This window comes from Hemitrygon akajei, chromosome 5 (assembly GCF_048418815.1).
Source record: "Hemitrygon akajei chromosome 5, sHemAka1.3, whole genome shotgun sequence".
Taxonomy (NCBI): domain Eukaryota; kingdom Metazoa; phylum Chordata; class Chondrichthyes; order Myliobatiformes; family Dasyatidae; genus Hemitrygon; species Hemitrygon akajei.
This window is the reverse complement of record NC_133128.1, coordinates 170,062,193-170,090,068: the sequence shown is the minus strand read 5'-3', so window position 1 is coordinate 170,090,068 and position 27,876 is coordinate 170,062,193. Positions and strand designations below refer to the sequence as shown.

General features: G+C 40.9%; 1 protein-coding gene across 3 annotated transcripts in view; it reads left to right on the top strand.

Moving 5' to 3' along the window:
- LOC140728444 (juxtaposed with another zinc finger protein 1-like) overlaps positions 1–26,279 on the top strand; it is a 339,002-nt gene extending 312,723 nt beyond the window's left edge. For 2 of the 3 annotated variants that reach the window (XR_012099074.1, XR_012099076.1), the window contains one exon: positions 23,831–26,279. The gene's annotated coding sequence lies outside the window, so the exon portion shown is untranslated. The remainder of the gene's footprint in view (positions 1–23,830) is intronic. The other variant, XR_012099075.1, reaches the window with a different exon arrangement.
- Positions 26,280–27,876: the final 1,597 nt, after the last annotated feature.

The following is a 27,876-nucleotide window of genomic DNA, read 5'->3' as shown; positions in this document are numbered from 1 at the left end:
AGTTGAAAATAAAGGAAACTTGTAACAGTGTCAGCCTCTGAAAATTCAGGTTAATGTTTGGGATAGGATCCTTTCATCAGAACCACATCAATAGCATTTAACTTTTCACAGTTTCTATTCTGAAAGCAGGGATTTCTGGGGTTTGTGTCACCTACTTTCAAGTGTGGAAACAGTTTTGTTCTGTGTGCTTGTGATCGCAGCGAGGGAACAGGGAATGTGCAGATTCATTTTAAATAGCAGCTTTAATAACTGCCGGAGAGAGGAGATCCTTGTTCCAGCTGGGAACTCAGCTCTCTGAGGACAAAGGACAATGTTCGCATACTGCACCACCTAGTCCCTGAAATTATTTATCATAAGCTATTACTTGTGCTTTGCAAGAAGGCTTCAGCTGGATAAAGAATGATGTTAGTAATGCTTGTTCTTTAGTGAATTTTTAAAAATGTGAATTCCATTTTATAGAGTATGGTAGTTAATTCCTTTGCTGTTTCGTAATCAATTAACAAATGAACACATCTATTTAATATAGGATGATTATATGATTCAGTCAATACATTAGATAATTATTTTCACCCCGAATTATAACCTTTATACAAATGAGATTTTTTGATTCTACAGGAACTGTTATATTCGAGGCTAAGAATATATTGTACTAAGGATAATAAAATCTCTCTGACATTCCCCTTCAAGCAAAATCATTTTAGACATTCTTCACTTTAGAATTTCTCCTTTTGAAATTAGAAACCTTAATATGTAATATTAACACAAGGCAGCAAATCACAATTGCTTATGCAACATAAAGGATATAGATATATAAAATGATTTTCTGATATGCTTCCATGAGTTTCTCTAATCTATGATTCTCTAATGCAGGCGTGTCAACAAAATGCCTGAGTGTCAAAATCCATTATAACTGTTTTGTGTCTTCTGCTTATTTTTAGAAGCAATCAAGTTTTAACTGCTTATGAAAAAAATTACACAGTCAAGTGTGTTTACTTCACTTTTATAAAGCTCCTTTTGTAGGCCCAATTAATTTGTTATTCCTGTCACTAAACGTATTTTATGCTTCAAAAACTGTCACTGCAGCGTCTGCCTATTTTAGCAAAATGCCATTTAATTGTTGGAGCATTACACTCTAACCAGAGGTACTCTATCAGTCCCAGATGAAACGATCTCTTGCAAACAAGCTACAAGGAATTTCATGTGTGTTGTTATAGTCTATCATTATTAACTGTCTCTTGTTGGATGAAAGAGGTGGCTCTTTGCAAACAGCCATTCATCAGAGCTTGCCAAACCAGCTCACATCTGACCTCTGCTGCGATAATGCAGCATCAAGTAGGCCAACTACTCAGTTTAGCAGCAGAGCAGGGAGCACAATCTGGCTCTAAGATTAAGTGTGCTGTTTCAGATTTTCAGTCCCAAGAGCTTCCCTGGCTGATGTTGTATTGATTGTGAAGTTTACCAGTAAGTATCACAAACAACAATAGCCAGGTCAACGATCGGTGACGCCTGAATATGGATCCCCTGTGGTGGCATGGTACTGTAGACTGAGGCTATGTCAACATGATGCTTGAATTCAGGTTGAATGGGGTGTACCAGCAAAGAGAAAGGAATAGATCTGTAATCTCAAACAATTATTGTAAGTGATTTGAATGGGCAAAATAGAACTAATTATCTCACTGAAGCTAGTAGCAAGAGTTTTGACTGAGAGGCTCTGGCAACACTAGGAATATGTTTTAAATTTGCTTGCAGTGAATTTAAAATGAACAATTATGCACATAATCATTTATGTTGCTTTTTTGCATAGATGCTGCTCAGCTTTTACTCCTGTGCCATATAGAGAAGGTTGTGAGTAAGAGTAAACCATTATGTCAAATTCCGTTTAACATTATCACTCACTTTGGTGACTGTTCCTGCACTTTTATTTATACTTCCAAACATTACCATGTAAAGAGGCTCAGACATTTCCACACACCATGATTGCAATCATATTTATTTAAACCATATGTAGGTTGACCATGTGCTCACAGTCCTTCAGTGAACTTCTGTGAATATACTGGGTTCTCGGTGAGGCTAGGTGATTCATGCTAAGGATTATTGAGTTATCTTTCATCAAGTACTGATTGGCTGGCTTTTGTACAGCCTTTTGTCCAGTAGCAAAAAAGGTAAATTCAGTTGCTGGAGAGCTCTAGGGTACCATGGTAGACTGAAATTGTCATTAGTAGGAACCGTCACTTTAGAAATGTTCAAAATAGAGCAAGAGTTCTATAAAACTTTCCAAAATTCTTAAAAAACATACTTGATTCCAAATTAATTAGCTACATATAACAATATTCCATCATTTCCTTTTAATAGTATTTCAATTTGTATAATGTGTAAACAATATACATTTGTACTGGAGCCAATACTCCTATGAATTTTAACTGAAGAAAACATTGCTGCTGAATTACTTCTGTGTGCGAGCAATACTTCCAAACAATTCAATTATTCTGTGTTTGGAAATCTAATGCTGGGATAAACTGCACACTGTCCTCTGTGCAAAGGCCTAGTGGTGGGTCTTTGTGTACAGACACTCTTGATAAACTGTGAAGGTCGGTTTCAGGATTATTTTATACCTGAACATTTTGGAGCAATTTTAACTAAAAATAATCTGCCGTTGTGCTTCCAGCATTCACAGAAATGAGAGGGGGAACTGGGGGGTGAGTGCAGGAAGCCAGTCTGCTCCCAGGAGACTGGTTAAATTGTAAAAGCATTTAAATATATGGTTCCTTTTTCAGAAAATGTGGAAAATCGTTTTCTGAAGTCCAGTAAGTTAAAGGAACCAAGGAGGGACAATCCCACACTGTTCCTGTAATTAGTAATAGTACAGTTAGGTCAGGAACAATAGGCATATTTCCTCTAGGTCCAACAAGACCACAGCTTTTGTCTTCATCAACACCTGCAATCTTTGATTCCCAACTCTGCCATCTTCTTATCTCCTCTCTCCCAGCTGAGTCAACAATCAAGTCTTTAGCTTGCATCTACTCATTCTTGTCTCACAAGGAGTCCACCCATCAATTATACCATTGATCTACTGGGAAGCATTATCAAGTAGTGTAAGACAAAGCCAGAAAATATTGGATATATTTGATAGTCTTTGAATCTGCAGTTAAATTGTAGCTCTAGTAAAAATTTTCGAAAGTGCTTCATTAAGACTGTTATCCAATAAAAAGAGAAGCTAGAATGACCAATTACAACAGGCGACTGAAGGCTGATTCGCAGGATGAGGTTTTATAGAACATATTGGAGGAGGTATAGAGGTAGTAAGATTTTGGGAAGGAATTCCAGAATTTAGGAACATATGGTAAAAATATAAGAATCAATGGTGGCGTAATGAATTCCAGAACGCACAAGAATTTTAAAGTGGAAAAATCACAGTTTATTTCTGAGAGTTGTCGGGTTAAATTACAGAGAAAAGATGGAATGAAATCATGGAGAATTTAGGAAGCCAGGAACACTTTAATCGTGAGAATTTGTTTAACCAAGAGCCAGCATGTCAGCAAACATGATATTGTTGATTGAATGGGATGATGCAAATGTCATACCCAGTAGAATTTTGAGTGGTCTTGTGTTAACAGAGAGGTTAGAGACTTTAGAATGGTCAAGTTTGAAAATAAAACAATGTCACGGATGAGGGTTTCAGCTGCATGTGAGCTGAGTTAAGGACTGACAATGTTATGGATGAGGCAAGAGGTTATCTTGAACATGCACAAAGGGATGAAGCTGAGTACTCAGTGCATCAAGGTAGTGAGCAGTTCAGTTCAGTTTCAGAAGGTTGCCAGGGAAAGGGATGGAATTATTATCTGGGGAACAGAATTCTTGATGGCTTTGGTTGTCTCAGTACCTCACTGGAGGAAATTCCTGCTTATGTAGTAGAGGATATTGGTCAAATATTGTAACAATTTAAAGGCAATGAAAGATAAATGATTGTGAAGTACAGCTGGGTATAGCCGCTAAAGTCCAAAGTTCCCAGTAAGTTTATTATCAAACGATGTAAATCTTACCCTTGAGATTAATTTTCTTGCGGGCATTTACAGAAAAAAAGAAAAATAGACAATAGAAATTATGAAAAAGACTGACAAACAACCAATGTGTAAAAGCTGACAAACTGCAAATAAACAACAGTATTGACAGCAAGAGTCTTGGAAGTGTGTCTGCAGGTAGTAGAGTCAGTTTAGAGTAGTGATGGTTGAAGTCATCCGTGTCGATTCAGGAGCCCGATGGTTGTAGGGTAATAACTGTTTCTGAACTTGATGTTGCGGGACCTAAGGTTTCCATACCTCCTGCCCAATGGTAGTAGTGAGAAGGGGGCATGGCCTGAATGATGTTGGATGCTCCATGTAAATGTGTTCAGTGGTAGGGAGGGCTTTGCCTGTGATGGATTTGGACTGTGCCCACCACTTTCTGTAGCCTTTTCCATTCTGGGCATTGGTGTTTCCATACCAGGCTGTGATGCACCCACTTATGATATTCTCCACTGTGCACCTATAAAAACTTGTCAAAGTGTTTGCTGACATGCCAAATCTATGCAAGCTTTTAAGAAAGTGGAGGTGCTGTTGTGCCTTCTTGGTGATGATACTTAAATTCTGGCCCCAGGACAGATCTTCTGATATGGTAATGCCAAAGAATTCAAAGCAACTGACCTCCATTGCCCTAACAAGGACTGAACTAGTGAAAACTGATACAGTGTTTTTGTTTGGCGCAAATGAGTAATAAGAAAGATCAAGTATCGATACTAATGTGGACATGAGAATGAAAGCCAGTGGGTGGAAACAAGTGGCTGTACTTGGTGCAGAGAATGGTCCACTGGCCAAAGAGTGGTGACCGGTCAAAATCAACGAAGAGGGATAAATTAGTGACTGTAATGAGAGCATTTTCACTACTGTGGTAGGATAGAAGAGATTTAACGAGATTAAGATTTGAAGTTCCTGGTGAAGTAGGCAGAAATCTGAGAGAGTAAAACATGATGGGGGGGGGGGGGGGGGCTTGAGAAAGGGTGGTTGGATACGTCATGAAATCGAGCTGGTGAGAACACTGAAGGTTTATGCAGCAGGTCAGGCAGCATATGTAATGGGGCAAGTCCTCCTTTACCATGAGTGTGTGTATCATCTGCATTCTGGACCACGATGGTACTTCCAGCACACCAGTGAGGAGCGGGGCAGTGAAGGGCCTTTTCCATTGTCACTGACTGGCTGAAGAGACAAAAACAGCGTTGACAGTGGAGAAGCCCCTTCCACACCGTGGCTCACCCTGACATTCATAATCCTACAAGACCTGTGAAAAATTAACTTGATTAATTACAATTGCTTTAAAAAAAATTAACATGAAAATAGTAAATATAAGCATGCATGTAAAATAATTAAATTGAATAGAAACTCCTCTTCAAGCAGCTTATTTCTCCCATTGATTACTTGCCACTCAGGTCCAGAAACCTGCATTCAATCTTGTCTTGGTGAAATTTGCACGTTCCCCCTGGGACCAAAGGAATTTGCTCCAGGTGATCTGGTTTCTCCCACATTCCAAAGGCATGTGGGAAGGTAGATTTCGTAGCCATTGTAAATTGTCTCTGATCAGTAGGTGAGCGGTTAGAATCTGGGGGAAGGTGAAGGGTGAGGGGTGGTAGAAATGTGTGGAGAAATAGTGCAGGATTAGTGTAGATGAGTTGTTGATTGTCAGCATGGCCTGTATTACTCTGTGACTGGGTAATATCTGGAAACCTGGTAAATGATCTGTGGGCAGGTTTCCAATCTGACAGCAAGAAGATCTGAGTAAGTTAGCACTGGATTCAGTGAGGAGTGCAACCAGGCAGTGCAGAAGCCCTTCGACAAGCGCACTCCAGCCTCATCCTACTATCAGTCGGCAAATATCATAGATCTGAAGGATAGATTTTGTCCCATTGTTCCAGGTTGCTAATCTTTCAAGTTTTATTTTGCTAACCTGCAATGAAATATCAGCATATGGGATGTTTAATGATGTTTTGCCTTTGAAAAACAGCAGAAGATGTCCTGCTGTTAATTTCAGCAGGATATCTAAGATTCTCACTGTAACGTCTTCAGTATACCTACACCTCTCTCCACTGCAGCACTCTTTGTAGCCCTGAACAAATATAGGAGCAATATTCTTTTCAAAATGTTTCAAATGTTTATGATTTTTCTTATTAATCTTCGCATTTATTTATTTAGAGTTTGTGTGAAACAGGCCCTTCGAGCCCAGCAACTCACCTATTTAACACTAGCCTAATCACAAGATAATTTACAATGATGAATTAACCTACTAACATGTACATCATTGGACCGTGGGAGGAAACTGGAGCACCCAGAGGAAACCCACTTGGTTACAGGGAGAACTTACTTATGTTAGTTCAGTCAGCAGTGAGGCCTCACAGAATTTTATCCCCAGGCCTGGTCAGTGAACATTTATTTTGTGTCCTCCTGGTTTCATTGGGTATTCAGAACAAAAAGTGCACAGGAATCATGGAGGTTTCAGAAAGTGCAATAGTTACAGAGTCTTATACAGCAATACAGCACGGATACAAGCTCTTCAGCCAATCCAGACTGGTTTGGGACTGGAACTGGAAATCTGAGCCTTATACCAATCTAAGTGTTTCTTAAATGATATTATTGTACCTTTCTTAACCACTTCTGTTGGCAACTGATTTGTATACTCACAACCTTCTGCATGAGAAAGTTGCCCCTCAGGTTACTTCCAACTCTTTCCCCCTCTTACTCTAAATCTATGCCCCGTAGTTTTGGATTCCCCTACTCTGATGAGGTTACCAATCACCTTGTCTATGCCTCTCCTCATTTTAAACATTTCTATGAGATCACCTCTCATTGTCCTATATTCCAAGGAATATAGACCTAGATCGGTCAACCATCGCCTATCACTCAGGCTCTCTAGTTCTGCCAACTTTTAAATCTTTCCTGTACCCTTTCTAGTTTAACCACATTTTTTCTATAACAGGGTGACCAAACCTGTACATAGTACTCCAAGTAAAGCCTCACCAATGATTTCTACAACAGCAATATAACGTCCGAACTCCTATATTCATTGCCCTAACTGATGAGGATGCTGAATGCTTTTTTTCACTACACTTGTCTACCTATGGTACTGCTTACCATGAACTATGTACTACTTCTCCTAGGTCTTCCTCGTCCATTAGGTTCCCTAGTGCCCCACCATTCATAATATACACTCAGTGGCCACTTTATTAGTTATGTTTCTATAGTATCGTGCATACTTTCTCGATGAGATTGCTAGTATTCAAACTAATAAACTGCATGTTATTTAATGTAGCTGCATTAAGCATGTAGTTACAAAAGTACATAAACAGTCATAACAGATAATTAATAATTTATAAGCAAGAAGGCGAAGAAATAAAGATACCACATAATCTCAACAGCAAATGCTCACTTACTCCAGAACAGCGCCCTGTGCAGATAAACTAAAAGAATTTGCTGATTTTTTTTCATCCTGGGTGAAAACAGCATTGCTTTGGTAATACAGACTACAAGCTCGGGTCTGAGTTGCAAGATAGGCCACCTTTCACCAGATGCCTCAGTATAGTTCATTAAGCCACAAAGCAGACAGACAGTCTTCAATAGGTTTTAGTAAAATAGGCCCAATAGCTGAATGATTCTTTTTTGGGTAAAAGCATTCACTAATCATGCAAAGGTAGGAAAATGCTCTGCCATCAGGACTAGGACAGCAAGTAATGACGCGTTGTTAATTTCCTGGCAATGGCCATATCACTGACAGTAGTTGCAGTTGAACATTGCCTGAGGCATGGCTGCAAATACTTACACACACAAACATTTGTATCATTTTCAACTCCGCATATCTACTGCGGGTATCTCTTAGTGGCTTGTCATATATTATCTTTTCCAGACTGAATGGGGTTTGGCACCGGCTCTATCAGTTCCAGCAGCAGGAGTATTTTTTTTCTCTATGCTTAGGCTTGAAAACACACATGTGGTAAAGGAACTCTGCAGTGAAAACACATGGTAAAATATTTTAGGCATATGTCAATGTATTCACATCACAGTTGGAAAATGTATTTGAAATACTTACTTTCTTAGTAAACTAAACGGAATGGTATGAACAACATTTGAAAAAATAGCGTTAAATTTCATCAGCTATACCAAGTAACACAATGAATTTTGAGCTCTGTGGTCTCAAAAGGTGATAAAGCTTACAGTAGCTCTACAACAGATGCTGAACACTAAATGTTAGTGGTGATACTATGGTCATTTATCTCATTTGTTACTTATATAAATCTTGATGTGCACAAATTGCCTATAAAATAACAGTGAGTACACTTTAAAAATATTCATTAACTATGAAATACCTTGAGACATCCCAAGAGCATGAAATACACGGGATAAGTCTTCCCTATGTACTTTATTAAAATCTTTACTCTATTAATTTTGAATAACCCATTAAGGCCTTGATAGAGTGGAGGTGGAGAGGCTGTTTCCTATGGTGGGGGAGTCTAAGACCAGAGCTCACAGCCTGAGAATAGAGGGCCGTCCTTTTAAAACGGAGATGAGGAGGAATTTCTTTAACCAGCGAGTGGTGAATCTGTGGATTTCATTGCCACAGGCGGCTATGGAGGTCAGGTCTTTACACATATTTAAGGCAGAGATTGATAGATTCTTGATTAGTCAGGACATGAAGGGATGTGGGGAGAAGGCAAAAGACTGGGGCTGAGAGGGAAAATAGAGCAGCCATGATGAAACAGTGGAGCAGACTCGATGGGCCAAATGGCCTTCTTCTGCTCCTATATCTTATGGTCTTATGGTCATATAACATTTTTATTGTATTAATTGAAATAAATGGCCTAGAATATAATGTACAGAGGAAACCAGTGGTTCATGGGAAATTATGGAGCAGTAAGACAAGAGTTCACGTTCAGAAGTCCCCACATGAAGTGACTTAAAGATCAACTGAATCAGAAGTTTCTCTGTACATTCAAAGTACTTACACAAAACAAGAAAAAGCCATTGTGTAACAGTCTTTGGGGTTGGATAATGATAATTGACTTGCTGCCATGATCAGGAATGGACCATTGTTTGGCTGGGGAAAGGCCATAATGCCTTTACCAGTGCTTTGGTCCATTATGTCTTCACCAGTGCCTTACCAATACACCCATCGAATTCCTCCGCCAATAGCCTGGCACAATTTTCATCCCCACATTTTCATTCAATTCCCTCTTGAAGGCCACAGTGGACTCTGCGTTCACCACAGCTGCAGGCAGTGTGTTCCAGATTCCAGACGGACTCGGCATCAACAAAGACAAATAGCTGCTAAAGGGCAGCAGAATTACTGCGCCCAGTAATGTCTCTGTTCCACAATACGGACAATGAGTGCATTACATCAGTCATTTTCACAACTGGCATTTCCTCGTAAATATCATTTTAGTAACATTTGGATATATTGCAGAGCCTCAGATTGATTTTCATTCAGTTTAAATGAAATAATTGTATGTAATCTAATATCTGTTCAGCAAAGTCACACTCTTCACTTTTACTGACAGTTTAATATTCAGTCACAGCAGCTTTAATTATCATGTAGCTCTCAGGCTTGCGCTTCTCCTATTCTATCTCTATTTCTGTAATTCACTCCCACATATCATCTTTCATCTGAGATTGCACCATGGCATTGGTTACATAATTGTATCTAACTATATTAAAGCCAGTTAATAAAGTACACCCTTACCATTTCCAAAATTGCTATCTGCATTATCCATGAAATACTCAAACTTAAAGCTGACATAATGGAATTATGGATTTTCCTGCACAATCATTTGGATTGCTTTGACTACCACAAAGTTGAATGAATTGATTTTTTTCAACTTTGGCAACCCTAGCAACCTTACTGCATTTATTGCTTGGGTATCTTTAGGATAGATCTAAAGTAGATAATATACCTGGGATAACTGATCACTACTGATCTTTATCCAGTGGTGTCCCTATGGCAAAGGTTGCCAAAAGTTGCCCAGTAATACCTGGTGGTCAAGAAATTCAAGGTAGTAGTAACTTGATTGCAATGTAGACAAAGATGTCCAGCCTCCCAAAATGAATAACAGAGCACCAGCTACAAATCAACACGCTTGCTATAAGGGTAGATGTATCCTGAGGAATCTGACCAAGATTTTCTTATTCTATGACCTTGAGGTATCTGTTTATAAGGAATAGCAAACTTCTGAGCTCCTACCTTCTAAAGTACCTTTTCTAATTCTATCTCATGCCCCTTGTTCTATATTGCTCATGAATATTTATAGGGATTACCGATCAGAAACTCGTACACCAGTGCAAAATTCTGCACAGCTGATTTAGCATTGCATTTAGTCTTAAAATAAAAGTAGAAAATGCTGGAAATGCTCAGCAAGTCAAACTCCATCTGTGGAGAGAGAGAAAAATGGTTTATTTTGGTGAACTGAAGAAAAATTACCAAACAAATTTAAGTTGCAGAGAAAGGGGAAGGGTGGGGAGAACAAAGCAAAGCACATAGCAATAAAAGTCATTATAGACTATTAAGCTAAACAAATACACAGGCAAAGTCTAACTTTTTGTCATGGTAGCACAAGTTTTACTTGCCGTGCCACCATTATAAGGGGTTGAGAGGGAAAATAAATCAGTCATGGTGGAGTAGATTCAATGAGCTGAATGTTCTAATTCCGCTCCTATGGTCTTATGCTCTAAACAGCGGTAAGTTGAGTTTGATTTGGGTGGCATCACAGGAAAGTGTCGAAGGAAGGTTAGTACAAACCCTTGGTCTCCATTTAACTGCACTGTGGCTGGTAATAGGGAACTGCTGCTGCTGAGGTGAATTCTGCCAGCATAGTCTAATTAAAGAAGTAACCATATCATGTAATTTTATTCCGTTTATTGCCATGGAAATAAACTTTAACCCATTGGAAAATCTGGCTTTCTAATTATTTAGATTCCAGTTTAGATACAGAAACCTGCAATATTACATTCTTGGTGTCCTTCTTATTTTACAGTGGTTTCTTAAGGACTACAGATTAAGGACTAAAATCTATGTGCTGAATCCCATGACAAAAATGTGCTTGTTTTTGGGTTATGTTCTACTTTCATTCTTGCCATGGCTCATTTCATATCTGGAATCAGAGGCAGGAATAATATGCCTGCTGTGACCACTGTGAGTGGGATTGGAGCACAACTGACATACAGCTACATACTTATTTAAAGAGTGGGTCACTTACATCAGCCTTGAATAGCACAAGCTTCTATATAGATTTAATTTAAAGGAAGCCTTTCTGTGGTTTGGTCTTGAATGAAGAAAAGCTTTCTCATGCATCTAAGTTCAAATCATGTCTAAAGATAATTTTTTTTCTTTTAATGAATTCATATTTATCTTAAAACAGTGGAGATTAAAGTCTTTGTGTAGCTACATGCATAGCTGGTTTCCAGCAAAACTTTGATAGAAGAACAGAATTCTGATTCACCCGAGCTATTCCATCATGTAAAATTCCTGATGCAGGCATAACATTTTAATGTATTATCCTGATCCAAGCATAAAATGTTCCCCAATTATTCATGTTTTCATTGCTCAGCATACTGAATATTGTCAGTCTAGCATATGTCAGTCAATTTCCTCACACTTTCTATGAAAGATCATGTTTTGTAAAATAATGTGTTTAATAATTTGGAACCAGTTTCAGTACCTGGCCAAAATACATTGAAGGCATTACAGTCAGGATTTTCCAATTTATGAACAGTTGTGATCCAAAAAGAAATTATTGTTGGGATTTCTCACTGGGAATATCCTAGAAGGAATTCTACAATCTGATGTTGTTATTCCAGAAGCCATGTTTGCAAGGTGCAAACAAGATTTATACAAGCCATCTACCAAAATTACGGGTCTAATTAAGAAAATATTTGGTCCGTGGATGTCTATACATTTACTAGTTATATAAATTTGTCGGCTTGAAAATAGAGGGCAGACAGGTTCAGTTACTTACCACACAGCAATTTGATATATTATAAAGCAATCTGAGTATGTATATTCAGCTGCAGATCTTCAGTGCTAATTTGTGATGTATGATACAATCATCAGTGAATTGGGCCCTAAGTAGAGGGACACAGATAGAAAGCCAAGGATCAGTAAAAAGCATTAAGATGTAGAAATAGTCCAAGCATAGGGATAGTTTCAGACAGAGTGAATGGCCTTCCTCTTTTGTAAGTGTTTGGAGAGCTCAGTCAATATAGGCATGTGATTATATGTGCATTTTTTGTCGATTGACATGTTTTGAATCTTTAACACCCTCTTCGTGTTGCTCCACATTCTTCCAATTCTCCTCTCCTGGCACATCGTTAGTAAGTAGCACATTAAATCCCCATGTAAAACTAAATGGCAGCAAAAGCTGTAAATACAGCAAAAGAATGAAAATCAGGTAGACGTGACTGGCAAATTGTATATTTTAAGTAAGTGGTCTGGAGTGCATACTGTATATCTGAAAAAGTGAAGCAGGTAAACTCAGCTTTATTGTGTTAGATCAGCCATTGCTCTGGAGGCTTGCACAATGGTATTTTGTCATCTGTTTGCAATGAGCTACGTAACTAATGTAACTCTCCATTACTTTTGCTGCAACATACTTCATGATAATATTCTTGTTGAATAATATATGACACAATCTTGATATAACATATAGAGTAAAAAATAATGCATCCAGGATCCCAGGGAGGCAGCAATATTCCCAGCACCTTTGTTTCTGAAAGTCCCGTCTAGCAATGGATGTACTGTGGAGAGAGCAGTTAAGTTCTGAGAGAGGACTGGCACTTCAATGCTGCAAATTTGTTCCTGTGGTACACAGAAAGAGCATAGAATAGGGGTGAAAATCACAATGCACCATCTTAAAAAGGAAGGTTTCCAAAATTAGGTAAATGTTAGTTTCACTTATGATGTGAGTAGCTGATAATGTGGGTATTAAAGTTGTTCCCCAATATCTATGCCTTATAAACATTATATGCTACGTGCAATATTAAGAATACAGTATTATCCTATGGAAAGCACATTACGAGAAGAGTTAAGCACTTGACGCATTCTCAAGAAAGGTTAACTTTGAGCTTTATCTTATCAGTGAACAGATGCTCATTGATTTTTGTGTGTAGGTTCATCAAAAAAAGCCTTGAAATAAAATCTCTGTTTATTGCCAAATGTATGGTATCGGTAAATTAATAAATTCTGACATAAATTCATCAGCTCATGGAATATGGATCTTGAGAAAAGAAGGAGGTGAGGGAAGGAAATGAATATTAATTCCTGGGTGAAACAAGCCACCTAAAAAAAAGCAGAGCCATCTGAGATTAATAAATGCAGATGCAGCAAGCCAGTGGCTAATGTCTTCACCAAGATGTCAGGGTTCTTAGCTAATATGAATTAGCTGGGGTAAATGTGATTTGGTTGTGATCAGCACGTTGGAAGGTGGAAGAGACACAGGGGAACCTAATAGGAGAGAAAAATTCAAAACTGATCAGCAGAATGAAAAATAGGCCCTTCGGTATAATCTCTGCTTCAGATTAACTACAGATGATGGCTGGATCCCACTGCCAAAAGGTGCAATCAAATAACTACATTACTACATTTAAGAGGCATTTAAACAGATCCTTAAAAAGGAATATGAGGGAAAATAGAATTAGTGTAGATGGGCAAAAAGGTTAGTGTAGACATGGTGGGTCAAAGGGCCTGTTTTTGTGCTATATGACACACAGCATCCATCAACCCCAAGTGTGCCAGTTAAAATCCCCTCCTGCTGTTCACAACTTCCCTTGTCTACTGTTACCACAAGTTTCTCATTCTGATGTGGGTTGCTGATGAAATCTGTTTTCCTAACACAGCAATCCTATAAGGATCTGTCAAGTTTTTGGGTAAATAGTTACTCACCAGCATTTTCACAAAGAAAACAATTTTTTGAAACAGATTTGACATATTTCCTGATTCAGATCATCTGGTGGTAGCTTTAACCCACGAACTACGGTAGAGGAATGGTTGCCTTGGGAAGGGTTGGAATTCTAAGACCAATCCCATTTTGCTGGAGATTTCGCAGAGCTGGGAAGGGGATGTGACAAACCTGCTAAAAGGAGATGGGTAGCTTTGGCAGAGGTTGTGTGACTCTATGTTTGCAACTACATTTTATTTAACTAATGGCATTCAAAAGGAACTATCAGCAGGTAAAAGGAGCTGAAAGTCATCAGAGGAATTTAATTCATCCCAGGAGGTGCACGTGCTACCTACCCAGCAAGCTTGCCTCCAAAGCACACCTAATCAATAAACCCTCCCCTTAGGGATCTATGGGCCCCTTGCTTAATGGTATTAGTCCACGGCATAAAAAAGGTTGGGAACCCCTGCCTCCCCTGGACTTTAATTTATGATCCCTCTCCATGCCTAGCACTATACTTTTTCTATCTCACTATCCTCAAAACCCAGGACAATATACAGCTACAGACTCTCTTGTCCACTCAATTATCACAAGAACCTGCACCCAGAAATGTTAGGTCCAGGCCATGGAACTGCAACTTGAGTCCACCCTTCTCTCCACTGATACCTCCCATCCTGCAGAATGTTTCTGGCATCTCCTTTTTTTCCCAGATTTCCTAAATCTGCAATATTTTGCTCTTTGTTCGTTTATTAGCCATCATCTTCGCGTAGTACAAATACTTGTGGTATTTCTTATTCCCATATGGATAAATGTCAGAATGATAGAAATGTTTCATTACTGTGAATGCAAATAAATTATTCGGAATCAACCTATGAATGAATATGAGAATTTTTCTTAAAGCATGGAACTTAATATCTGAATGCTTAATTTAGTGTGAATACAGAACAGAAAAAAGACTTTCCCCAAATGTATACTTAGGCATAAGCCTCCATAATCTTTGCATTTGTACAGCAGAAATTCTGGCTCAATATTTCCTTCAAAGGATGTGATTTTCTTCCCCTATAGACACAGTCCAAGTATATTAAACATTCAGATGTGAATAGTGATTTGTTAATCTGCCCTTGGTTAATCAAACAACCATGAAAATCTGCCACCTCCATATAGATCCTTGTCATTTTAACTGAAGCTCAGTGGGCTCACTGCTACAATGACTCTGTCTTTGCTTGTGCATCTGTCAGTAAATAACATTAGGAGCAGCCATTATATCTCACCTAGCAGATGACAGTTGGTAAACTGATCAATAAAAGTAAAGGTTATCTCCAAAATTCATAAATTTCTGACTTTGATAAACTTTTCCTTAACTTTAAGTATTTAAAATGACAACCTTGTGTTTTAGTTATTCTAACAACTGAGACGAATGTCCATTGGAAATTTGAAAAGAAAATCTTTATGGCATCATTAAGTTGGCAACAGTGAACCATGCAGCCCTAATGAAACTTGGCTTGTCCTATTAGGTTTGTTTGCTTTTGTCTGGACAGGAGAATTTGGCCAGGGCAGACATAATCATTCCATTAAAACAACCTGTACAGCTTACAGCAGAAACAAAACTGCTCCTTGAGCGACAATATATCCAATAATAGGCGGCTAGTTGTGTGTCAAAAAGCACTTACACAATCAAGAGAACTGGTTGACATCATAAACCAGGAGAGTAGAGCTCAAGTAGTTTATGTTATTTGAACTTTGAGATTTGTGTAACTACCTTGAACCTACTCATTGCTGTTTGTTATTTTACAGACTCTGGCAGCAAATGGCAGACAGCGAGTTCACAGCAATTACAGAAGGCCATTGCGATGGTAGAGGATATATTACAAACACCCATGGGATAAGATTTAGATCTCACAAGTGGGTTGACCTGATAACTCACAAAACAATTTTTGTTGTTTGTGAGTTATGGGATGGTGGAACAAAGCAAGATTTAAATTATATCCCATGGGGTTTCATAATGTATGCTGTTTAACTCATACTGCATGTATTAATTTGGCAAAAAAAATCATAAGGTTAATTAAGCAGCGAGGTAAATATAAAAGCTTGGTTTAGTGGTGCACAACATTCTTTTGCACGTTGGTTGGAGGGCATGCTGAGGCACTGTAAAAACTCATTTAACTATTGCTGTCTGTGATGTGCTGAAAATCTTGAACTTTACAACTTTTTCTCTTCAAAAAGAAATCTCATTAAATATTTAAAATATGATGCCTGCATTATTTAATGCATTTAAAAGCAGAACAAAATTGTCAGTCACTTGCAGTTATTGAAAGGATGATTGATATGAGTCTGCCAAAATTTTCCATACTATTGTTTTTCATTGTATATATAATAGAATTTGCTTGCAATATTTTCCCTGCAATTCCCAAGTGAAGAACTGTTATGTTATTACAAATCCTAAATCATTCCCATTAATTTATCTATAATTTTAAAGTGATAATTGTACTCTGTTGAAGCACTACACATTTAAGAACTAAATTATTCACATCAAGCCATGATGTAATAATTATGCTTTTTAATGTAATTATATCTTTAATAACTGAATGAATACTCTGTCACTTAACCTTTCTGGTGATGCTTTGAAACCCTGAAACACTTTTCTTTTCTTTTGAAATACGGGTGGAAGATTTTTGTTCACCAACATATATCGTTTCTGGATGCTATGAGAGCTCTTGGAAGTGCAAAATGCCATATGTAAGCTGCACCCTTCAAGCATCTCTCTTACATACTATTCATACAGATCAAATCATTACACAGTGCATTGAGGTAGAACAAGATAAAACAATAATAAAGCAGAATAAAGTGTAACTGCTACAGAAAAAGTGAGAAAGTGCAGTGTAGATAACCAATAAGGTAGAGATCATAACAGGGTTAGATTATCAGGTCAAGAGTTCAATTTATCATACTGGGGAACTATTTAATAGTCTTATAACGGTGAGGTAGGAACTGTCCTTGAACCTGGTATTATGTGCTTTGGGGTATTTGTACCTTCTACCCGATGGGAGAGGGGAGGAGAGAATGCCTGGAGTCTTTACTGAGGGAGTGAGAGGTAGAAACAGAGTCCATGGAGGGGAGGCTGGTTTCCGAGCTGTGCTGAGCGGTGTCCGCGACTCTCTGTGGTTTCTTGTGGGCGTGTGCCGAGCAGTTTCCATGTGCAGTGCAAATAGGATCCTTTGATTAAAATTGATTAAAATTGGTAAGGATTGGTAAGGATTGGTAAGGATTGGCGGAGACAAGCCACATTTCTTTTGCTTTGAGGCATTGATGAGTTTTCTTTAATGTGGCACCTACATGGTTGGACCAGGACAGGCTATTGGTGAGGTTCAGACCTAAAAAAAGTTTACACAATAAACTCTTGCTGACGTTACAGAATTTTCTGCATTTATGGGCATAGATTTAGACTGTGGGCTGTGGACTTTTTTCAGACTTAGAGTTTTTTATATTCTGTGTTTTCATCCCATTATTTTTTCTTTTTAGTTTGGAGGGGGATTTGGGGGGGGGGCGGATATTCGTGTGGCATTTTTTGTTAGCTTCTTTGCGCAGTGAGAGGGGGATATGGAGGCCAACGTTCTTGCTGCATTTTGTGTGGGTGGGAAGGGAGTTTGCGGTCGATGTTCTTTTTGTGTGGGGAGAGGGTCATCTGGGGGCCAATGTTCTTGCTGTGTTTCATGTGGGGGAGGGGGGTTTGAGGGTTGATGACCGAGTTGCCATTCTTTTTTGTGTGGGGGGGGGGGTGGGGTAGGTTTGCTGTTTCTCACTGAACTGACTTCCCTGGTTTTATCTTGGTTTCATGGCTGTCTGGAGAAGAATCTCCGAGTTGTATACTGCATTCATAATTTGATAATAAATAAGTCTTTGACCCTTCGAACAGAGTTTACCTTTAAAGTCATTGGAGCTGTAAGAAAGGTCATCGGTCTGAAACATTAATTCTTTTTCTCATCACTGATGCTGCCTGTTGAGTATTTAAGGACTTTTTGTTTTTTTCACCTGAATTTTCAGCGATTTGAATATTTCACTTCAAAACAAACAAGTTGGTCCCATTATGGTTCACTAATAAGCTATCCCATTCTGATACAGTATGGCAGCAAAAATGAGCAGAGAACATGCCACTTTAGACCAGCTATTGATGGTTGTAGGGCAGGGAAGGGAGAGGAGCAGGCTACCTTGCCAGGACTGTCAAGAACAATTCTCCTTCTTGAATCTCTGAAACTTTGTGAGGTGTGCACTCTTTGATAAATTCAATTTCACTAAAATCTTCCTCTACTGCTGCCACCATTTCAGAGCAGGACTAAGGTCTCAATGCCAGTGGCCATCAAGGTTACAGAAGTCATGATCTTTTATACATATGGCTCCTTTTGAGCTGAAACAGGAGATATTTACTTGGCTTGCAATTTGCCATTTTTCATTGAAAAATGAAGATGCATCTTCTGAACTAATGACTATACTTCATTCTCTATTGTTAGAAACCAGCAGAGAAGTGAGCACAAGGCATGGCAAAGTTTACACGCACAACACGCTGGAGGAACTCAGCAGGTTGGGCAGCATCCGTGGAAATGAGCAGTCAACGTTTCGGGCCAAGACCCTTCGTCAGGACTGAAGAGGGAGGGGGCAGGGGCCCTCTAAAGAAAGTTGGGGGAGGGTGGGAAGGAGAAGGCTGGTAGGTGCCAGGTGAAAAACCAGTAAGGGGAAAGATCAAGGGGTGGGGGAGGGGAAGCAGGGAGGGGATAGGCAGGAAGGAATGTAAAGGGAAAAGCACTATGGGTAGTAGAAGGAGGTGGAACCATGAGGAAGGTGATAGGCAGCCGGAGGAGGAGGCAGAGTGAAACTGGGATGGGAGAAGGGAAGGGGAGGGAATTACCGGAAGCTGGAGAATTCGATGTTCATACCAAGGGGCTGGAGACTACCCAGACGGTATATGAGGTGTTGCTCCTCCAACCTGAGTGTGGCCTCATCATGGCAGTAGAGGAAGCCATATATGGACATATCCGAATGGGAATGTGAAGCAGGGTTGAAGTGGGTGGCAACTGGGAGATCCTGTCTGTTGTGGCGGATGGAGCATAGGTGCTCGACAAAGCGGTCCCCCAATCTGCATTGGGTCTTGCCGATGTAGAGGAGGCCGCACCGGGAGCACTGGATGCAATAGATTACCCCAACAGACTCACAAGTGAAGTGTTACCTCACCTGGAAGGACTGTTTGGGGCCCTGAATGGTGGTAAGAGGAGGTGTAGGGACAGGTGTAGCACTTACGCTTGCAGGGATAAGTGCTAGGTGGGAGATCTGTGGGGAGGGATGTGTGGACCAGGGAGTTGCAGAGGGAACGCTTCCTGCGGAAAGTAGAGAAGGGTAGAGAGGAAAAGATGTGTTTAGTGGTAGGGTCCTGTTGAAGTTGGCGGAAGTTGCGGAGGATAATATGCTGGATCCGGAGGCTGGTGGGGTGGTAGGTGAGGACAAGTGGAACCCTGTCCCTGTTGTGGTGACGGGAGGATGGGGTGAGGGCTGAAGTGTGGGAAATGGAGGAGATGCAGGTGAGGGCATCATTGATGATGGCAGAAGGGAAACCACGATCCTTAAAGAAAGGGCATTTGAGATGTCCTGGAACAGAAAGCCTCATCCTGGGAGCAGATGCGGCGGAGACGGAGGAACTGAGAATAGGGAATAGAATTTTTGCATGTGGCAGGGTGGGAAGAGGTATAGTTGAGGTAGTTAAGAGAGTCGGTGGGTTTATAGAAGATGTCAGTGGACAGTCTGTCTCCAGAGATGGAGACTGAGAGATCGAGAAAGGGGAGAGAAGTGTCCGAGATGGACCAAGTGAATTTGAGGGCTGGGTGGAAGTTAGAGGCAAAGTCGATGAAATTGACAACCTCAGCATGGGTGCAGGAAGCAGCACCAATGTAGTCGTCAGAGAAGCAAAGGGAAAGTTGGGGAGCATTACCAGTATAGATTTGGAGCATAGACTGTTCCACATAACCCAAGAAGAGGCAGTCATAGCTGGGGCCTATGCGAGTGCCCATAGCTACACCCTTGATCTGAAGAAAGTGAAATTATTGCATCCGGTGCTCCTGGTGCGGCCTCCTCTACATCGGTGAGACCCGATGCAGATTGGGGGACCGCTTCGTCGAGCCCCACAGCAGACAGGATCTCCCGGTTGCCACCCACTTCAACTCTGCTTCACATTCCCATTCGGATATGTCCATACATGGCCTCCTCTACTGACATGATGAGGCCAAACTCAGGTTGGAGGAGCAACACCTCATCTATCGTCTGGGTAGTCTCCAGCCCCTTGGTATGAACATTGAATTTTCCAACTTCTGATAATTCCCTCCCCCTCCCTTCCCCATCCCAGTTTCACTCTGCCTCCTCCTCCAGCTGCCTATCTCCTCCCTCATGGTTCTGTCTCCTTGTACTACCCATAGTGCTTTCCCTTACATTCCTTCCTGCCTATCCCCTCTCCCACCCCTTGATCTTTCCCCTTACTGGTTTTTCACCTGGCACCTACCAGCCTTCTCCTTCCCACCCTCCCCCCACTTTCTTTATAGGGCCCCTGCCCCCTCCTTCTTCAGTCCTGATGAAGGGTCTCGGCCCGAAACATTGACTGCTCGTTTCCACGGATGCTGCCTGACCTGCTGAGTTCCTCCAGCGTGTTGTGCGTGTTGCTTTGACCCCGGCATCTGCAGAGTATTTCATGATGGCAAAGTTTACATCTTTTTTCATGGTCCAGGTTGACATTGCCTGAGTACATGTCACTTTGTAACTGTCACATGTCAATGCTTCTCTGTACTGGGATAAAAAAGAATTCCACTCCTTCAGTGTCCAGGTGGTGTGTAATAATGGATAATAAAAACACAGATCAGTGTTTGGTGTCCTTGCAGCAGTCTTGATGCCTTTAGTCTGTGCTGTTCTGCTGTGCCATCTACTTACTATACAGCTGAACACTTGACAAACCATGTGTTGCGCCCTGAACAATAAAAACAAGGATGTGGCTGATGAATCCGGTTTGCAGTTCTCAGTGATGTGGCCAGTCTGCAGATAATCAGAACCATCTGATAGAACTAACCTCTGGCTGGTTGAAGCTGAATACCTGCGACCCGCACTGGTCTAGACAAGTCCAGCAATAAACATCTGAGCAGATGTCAGAATTTTTGGTGCCTTATTTGAGGCTACACGTCACCATCATGAGGCCATAGCTGTTGCCACCAGCTACACGGTGAGGAAGTTAGCAGGATGGTTGGGTCTGACACCGCAGTACTTCCCAATGTGAGTTTTTCTCTGCTTTACCACCCATTTCTAACCACCTTGGTTCAGAGTTCAAAAGGAATGGATCATTTCCTTCACAATGAAAAACACTGGCTTCCAAACTCTGAACAAAAATGTCTTGCTGGGCTGTTATCAGGATCTTGTGTACGTCTGACATTGAGCAAAGACTATCCGGCAGACATCTGAGTGCGTGGAGCATTTTGTAGTGTATGCCCACTATAAATGGACTTGTGTTTATCCCCTCTGGCAGAACTTATGTGCAATCTTTCCTTGCAGTCAGCTCGCACTTGTGCTGTCCTTCTTCCTGACCTGACTGCTGGCCTGATGGAGCACTCAAAGTAGGCTCCACCTTTAAATGATCTACAATATCCGCACGTGATGTCCGTGAGCGTGAAATCTCGCGATGACAGGTCTTGATCAGCGCTGTGTTTTTAGCTGCTCTAGCCTCGTCTCACCTGAGTTAAGGGAAAAGGAGGCAACAGTAATCTATGGTGCGGAGAGTAGGAACTGAAACTTGTAGGTGTGGAGAGACTGTGGGCTGTTCATAGAACTCAGAACACTACAGCACAGTACAGCTCCTCTGGCTCACTCATGCTGTGAACCTACTCTGAGATAAATCTAACTCCTCCCTCCTATATAGCCATTTTCTATTATCCATGAGCCCACCTAAGAGTTTCTCAACTGCTCCTAGTGTACCTGCCTGTACCACCACCCCTGACAGAGCATTGCACGCACCCACCACTCTGTAAATAAACATTACCCTTGATGTCCCCCGAATACTTTCCTCCAGTCACCTTAAGATTATAAAAATGAGGAAGTCTAAGATGCTGGAAATCCACATCAACAGACACAAAATGGTGGAGGAACTCAGCAGGTCAGGCAGCATCTGTGGAAAATGAATAAACAGTTGATGCTTCAGGCCAAGACCCTTCTTCAGGACTTAAAGTGATGCCCCCCTGGTATTAGCCATTTCCACCAATGGAAGAAGGAAGGTGAAGAATGGGGATTTCTTATTTTATGTTCAGCCCAGCTGCTGAGCGCAGCCCCAGCTACTGATGGCCCACGTGATGGGCACAGTTTCCTCAATATTTAGGACATCCAGCCAACCTTCGACCCTGACATTATTTGCTGCTCTCTCCATTTCAGCACTACTTTTTCCTGTAGGAGAGGGTGGTATTTCAATGAGTGTCATGGAATGTGCTTGGATGGTGTGGTCATCACAATTAAAGAGCTGTAGGTGTGCTCAAGCTGAGATACTGGGTTTAGACCCTGCAGAGGCTGGAGTTAAACAAACCAATTGTGAATCCTGGTTGACAGAGATTATTTTGAGGTGAGTGGCAGTGACACATTGAGTTACATCTCAGAATCACCATGCTTTTGGCTGAATCTGGAATTTGGAGTTACATTTGCCAACTCTGGCCGCTGATGTGAGACCATGGAATGAACACCTTCTAGCAACTCATCTGAGTCCTTGAGCTTAACTCCAAGCGGTCATCTACAAGGACCGCACATGTTAGAAAGTGTCCTGATCTCTTGCAATGGAGACTACCACTCTATTCCAGTCCTGGCATTGGTCTGTGAAGCTTGAAATCTGTTCTCCCCCTCTTCCCCACATCCACCTCTCATTCTCCACCCATAGCGTTTTGCCTTCTCTAAAGCTTCCCAGCTCATTTTCAGCTGTTAGTTTCCAGCCTGCAGCAATCAGAGAGCCCTTGCACTGTAAGGGGAGAGGGTTGGATCTGCAATTAGTACCGGCTTATTTTAATTGATGCTGACCGTTCATCCTACTGAAGTGGCCAGCCAGCGATCAGGATTCCTGGCAAAGGCGTGACCCTCCAATCCAAGAAATGCCTGCAGAGCTTCTCACTTCCCAGCACTGCAAATAAGGATCATACTTTGGAAGCCATTAGATTTCCCTACTGATCTTTTCTCTCGCATCTGCCTCTTCTCACCACTGCTTTCTGTTTCTGCTTGGCTTCAGTAATTTTCTATAGGTCTGCTAAATGCTACAGCCCATCTCATGTCACCTATTGAGTTGACAAGCTGATTCTGATCAAGGGATGGTAAAGTAACCTTGTGTTACTACATGAATAAATTACCTATTTAGAGGTCTTTTATCCTATTGAATTATACAGTCATTATAAACAAGACGATTTTCAAATAATTGCAGCAAGACATTTCTTACTAAGAATATAAGATTCAATATGTATGAATATATTACAGGGATATAATTAAACATGATAGCATAATTTATGTTACTAAATAGGATGGTAATGTTCAAATGATTTGTGAAGATGTTGTCATTTTTGATAAATGGAATTAATGATTTTGCCTCATTTTAAAATGCTTTTTAAAATTTCTCCAGTTAAATTACATAAAGTTTTTATGTGTGCCCTTTATATTATATTCTTGTCAGAAATGGCTGTCAGCCGCTTTGCTGAGCTGGGGTAATAACATGACGTAAGACCCCATGCGTTACATTTCTATATATCAAGTAGCAGGATTGTGATGAGGTTGTATTACCCGTATTATACTGTGTGGAACATCACAAATGATAACAGCGTTGCTTTTTCATCTGCTTCTATTATTTTCCAGCAGTTCACCTCTGTCACGGTGGCTACAGCTGCAAAGCATGGAGCCGAACTGTGGATTTCACCTCAGCACCAACGTTCCACAGTGATTTGGCCATTCCGAGGTTTGTCTCTGCCTGAAGATGGATATAGGTGAACCAGGCTCCTGTCAGTTTTTCCCCAGGAGGACCATACAATCCCACCAGAAGCCACAGAAGGACTGATGGAACTCATCACACACATTGTTACAGCAACAGCCTCTGTCAAAACTCAAACCTCCTGTCACAGTGATGTCAGATGAGTGCCCTATTGCTTTATCACCACACCACTGAAGAAATGATTTTGGAATAGTCCCTGAAGTAAAGTCTCTCCTTCATGCTTTTTCGCTTTAGTATGCTGTTTATTTTAACCGTCTTTAGCACTGATAGGCCATTACAAATACTGGATCTGAAACACTGCATGCACTTATACTGAAGGCTCATAGCTACATTCCCACTATCGGTCTAAACCGGTTCAAACCCTGTAACATCCTTGATTTCAGGCTGGAGACTGCCACAATCACCGGATTCCACAGGTCCAGATACATTCCTATCAGGAAGCAATTTTAACCATGTTGCTGGGACTCCTCTGGAAATAAAGCTCATTGTTGCCTGTTGCAGGCAACCTTCAGAGATTAAACTTTGCAAGCCACTGAACCTTGCCTTCGTGCTGGCCAGCAGGCTAACACATCCCCTCACTTTAGATGTACCTGCCCTGACTTCTTCCAGCTGAGGACAAGGAACCTCCAGGATTTGCTCTGGGACTTTCCAAGACCAGGATTTTTCTATTTCCCCTCAGGGTTGGAGAATCAAGAACTAGAGGACACCAATTTAGGGGGAGAGGGAAAAGATTTGAGAAGAACCTGAGGAGCAATCTCGATCCATATATAGAATGAGTTTCCAGAGGAAGTAGTTGAGGCAGGTGCACGGATAGGAAAGTTTTGGAGAGGTAGGACTAATTGTGAACAAATGCGTCTAGCTTTGATGGGAATCTTGGTTGGCATGGACCAGTTGGGCCGAAGGGCCTATAGCGTTCCTATATGACTCTATAACCATGACTACATCTTAGATCCCTGTCCTCACACAGGCGAGGTTGTGGCTCCATAAAAGCCCTGCAGTGACTGGAGTTTTTAAAGCTGGTAAGCATGGATTATGGTTTTGTACAACACACGGGCATCATTGAGGCTAGTCATAGCAGCTGTACACTGATCGCCCAGCAGCACATAATATTAAGCATTACTTATTAATAGATCCCACTCTCTTCCAGTTGTACTTCATGATGTAAAATGTTTGGTTGGAGTTAATGTGTGTGGAAATGCCCCTTATGACACCATATTGTCAAGGAATGAAACCGCTGTGCCCTGGAGGGAGGGGAGGAGTAGGCAATGTTTCTGACCATGTTTTCAGCCTTACATCCCCTTTAATGGTTTTCAGCACAGTGGATGTCCTGCACTGGCCACCAGTTCAGCCCAGTGCCTGTTTTAGACTGGGAAGCCATGCCAATAATTCCTCCCAATCCCCTCTGGAATGCTGGGCAAAGTCATTGACTTCCCACCACATGAGTATCTTGGCAGGATCCCAGCCATTCTTCTCCAGTGTGCATCGTCCCTAGGATTTATGTTGCTCTTCGAAAAGCTCTCATAAATTGTTATAGATTCCTACGGTATCAAGTAGGTTTATCTTTTAGTAATATAAGTAACCATTCAGCCCCTTTCAACACACTCTGCTATTTAACAAGACTATGGCTCCTCCATAAAGTCACCCTTCATTCTCCTTGGAAAAGCCCTATCCATGAGGGAAGACAGTAAAAATTAAATCTAAGGGCAAAAATGGGGTATTAAATATAATTTAGTTCTCACAGGACTGTTAGAATCCATATAATCATCTGTGCGATTGGCAAGACTTTTGGACAATGTCAAACCTTACAATAATTGCTAGATTTAGAGTTCAGAATCTAATACTTTCTGAAAGGCTGGGTTTTGTGGCATCATACTGCTGAAGTTCTCACGGTGTGTAGTGATTTTTGGCCAGACGTATACAGGTTAGGTAGACTGTAGCATTAATCAATGAGGAATGTTGAATTGATACTAACAGTTCTATTATTGAACATAATGGTCTCATTATGGTTAAATGCATATTCTAACTGCATGGTGGACCAGACTAAAATAACCACTGCCAGCAGGTAAGTTCCTCAAAGGTGGCTTGTGGCTGGTGTTATGATTGTGCTCCCTGTCATTTGGAGTTGCAAAGGTAGACTGGAAATGATGCTTAGGGAACAGAATGACTTACTCAAGGCTTCCGTACAGTTGCTCCAGATACTGGTTCCTCTGGGACTGCAGCTCGCCACATACACACAAGACTTAGAGAAGAAAAACTCTCAGCCGGACGCCATATTCATTTAGGAGCTGATTGGTAGACATTATCGGTCGATGACTAGTCAGGGTGTGGAATATTGAACAGTTGTGTAAGACAAGTGATGTATTTCCTAGAATATAATACTAGAAGATGTCCTCACTACACGCGGGTGAGATAATTGATCTGAATTTCTTGTGGCACTATATGCAGTCTGGTGGGACTTGACTCTTGCATTGAGCTTCGTGGTAACTGCTCCCAGTACATGGCTGGAGAGTCTCTCTGTGGAAGAAGACCTCTCCTCTACTTTCCACTTTTTCACATTATGACCCCTAATGGCAACTAACCATTCAAACCATTGGCCCTTGGCTGAGACATCCGGTATTAGTGCTGTCCACGGTAATGATTAATGAGAAGGCACTGAGGAGCTGGCATGCTGGCTGCATAGCAATCAATGGGCATGGTTTATCCGTACATTAGGATCTATGGACCCATATTCTAGTCCATCCAATTTAGTCCCTTGGACATAAGTAATTCAGTGCTTGTTTACTTCCACTGTCGTGAACCTTTGCTCTCTGTGATTTCCAAAACTCAGTTCTTCCAAAATTCTTGATACTTTCCCGATCTTAATGAGGTCAGTGTGTGGTTCACAAATGTAACAAAGCTAATTTAGTTTTATATGGCAACAACAAAGTCTTAGGATCTGTCCCCTGCTGAGTTGGCTTTGGCAGACAGTGCTGGCTGGTTACATTTAAATGTCCACAACACATCTAAACTCTGAATGAGATATTGCCACATACTTAACTATTAAAGATGCGTGACTTGTTGTGACTAATTTATTGTCAATGTGCAGAATGAATAGAACTCATATTTCACATTCTCCACAATATCCTTTCAGTGGGGCCTTGGGTAGCAAAGTAATTGTCATGCAAATGATGTTTGAGTGAGTAATAATCTGCCCTTTAATGATGAAATGATGGACCTGCCAAACACTAGATCTGCCCTGAACTGCCTGCATTTCCCTCCTGCCAGGCACAAAAAAAAGATGCCCATCTGGGAGTTATTAACATATCCTCCTCAATTCAATACTGACTTTAGCATAATCCATATTTGTTGGAGGAAGTCCAGCAGCAGCTAGCGAACAGCAGTCATATGTTGCTGTGACACATTTCAACCAGTACATATAAAGCATGCTTGGGCAGCTAAGTAATTCAGAAATGCAAATATCAAAAACGCTCCTCTAACTAGATAAAAAGGACAAATCCCTCTTGGCAAGACATCCAAGTTACTTGTTTTTCTAGTTTGAATTCTCCAAATGATGTCTCACAGCTATAAATAGAAGATCAAAGCTTGTGTCATCCCCATTATGTCTCTAAATGGGTTATGTAGAAAAAAAGCTCCTTCACCAATGAATATGTGTCTCTTAAATAGCTGACACCAAATTTCCTACCTGACAAGGAGTGAGCAGGATATAAAATGAAAATCAAGATAACATTCACTGTTTTATTTATATCTTGATCCATTCATCTGGCTGAACCCCCAGTTTTTAACTACAGAGGCCACTCTTCTTAAAGCAGAACGCTGACTTCCACTATTCATTAAACCTGAGATTAATCTGCAATGAAGATTAATGGACTGCATTGAAATATTCAGAACTCAGCATAGATATGAACATTTGACT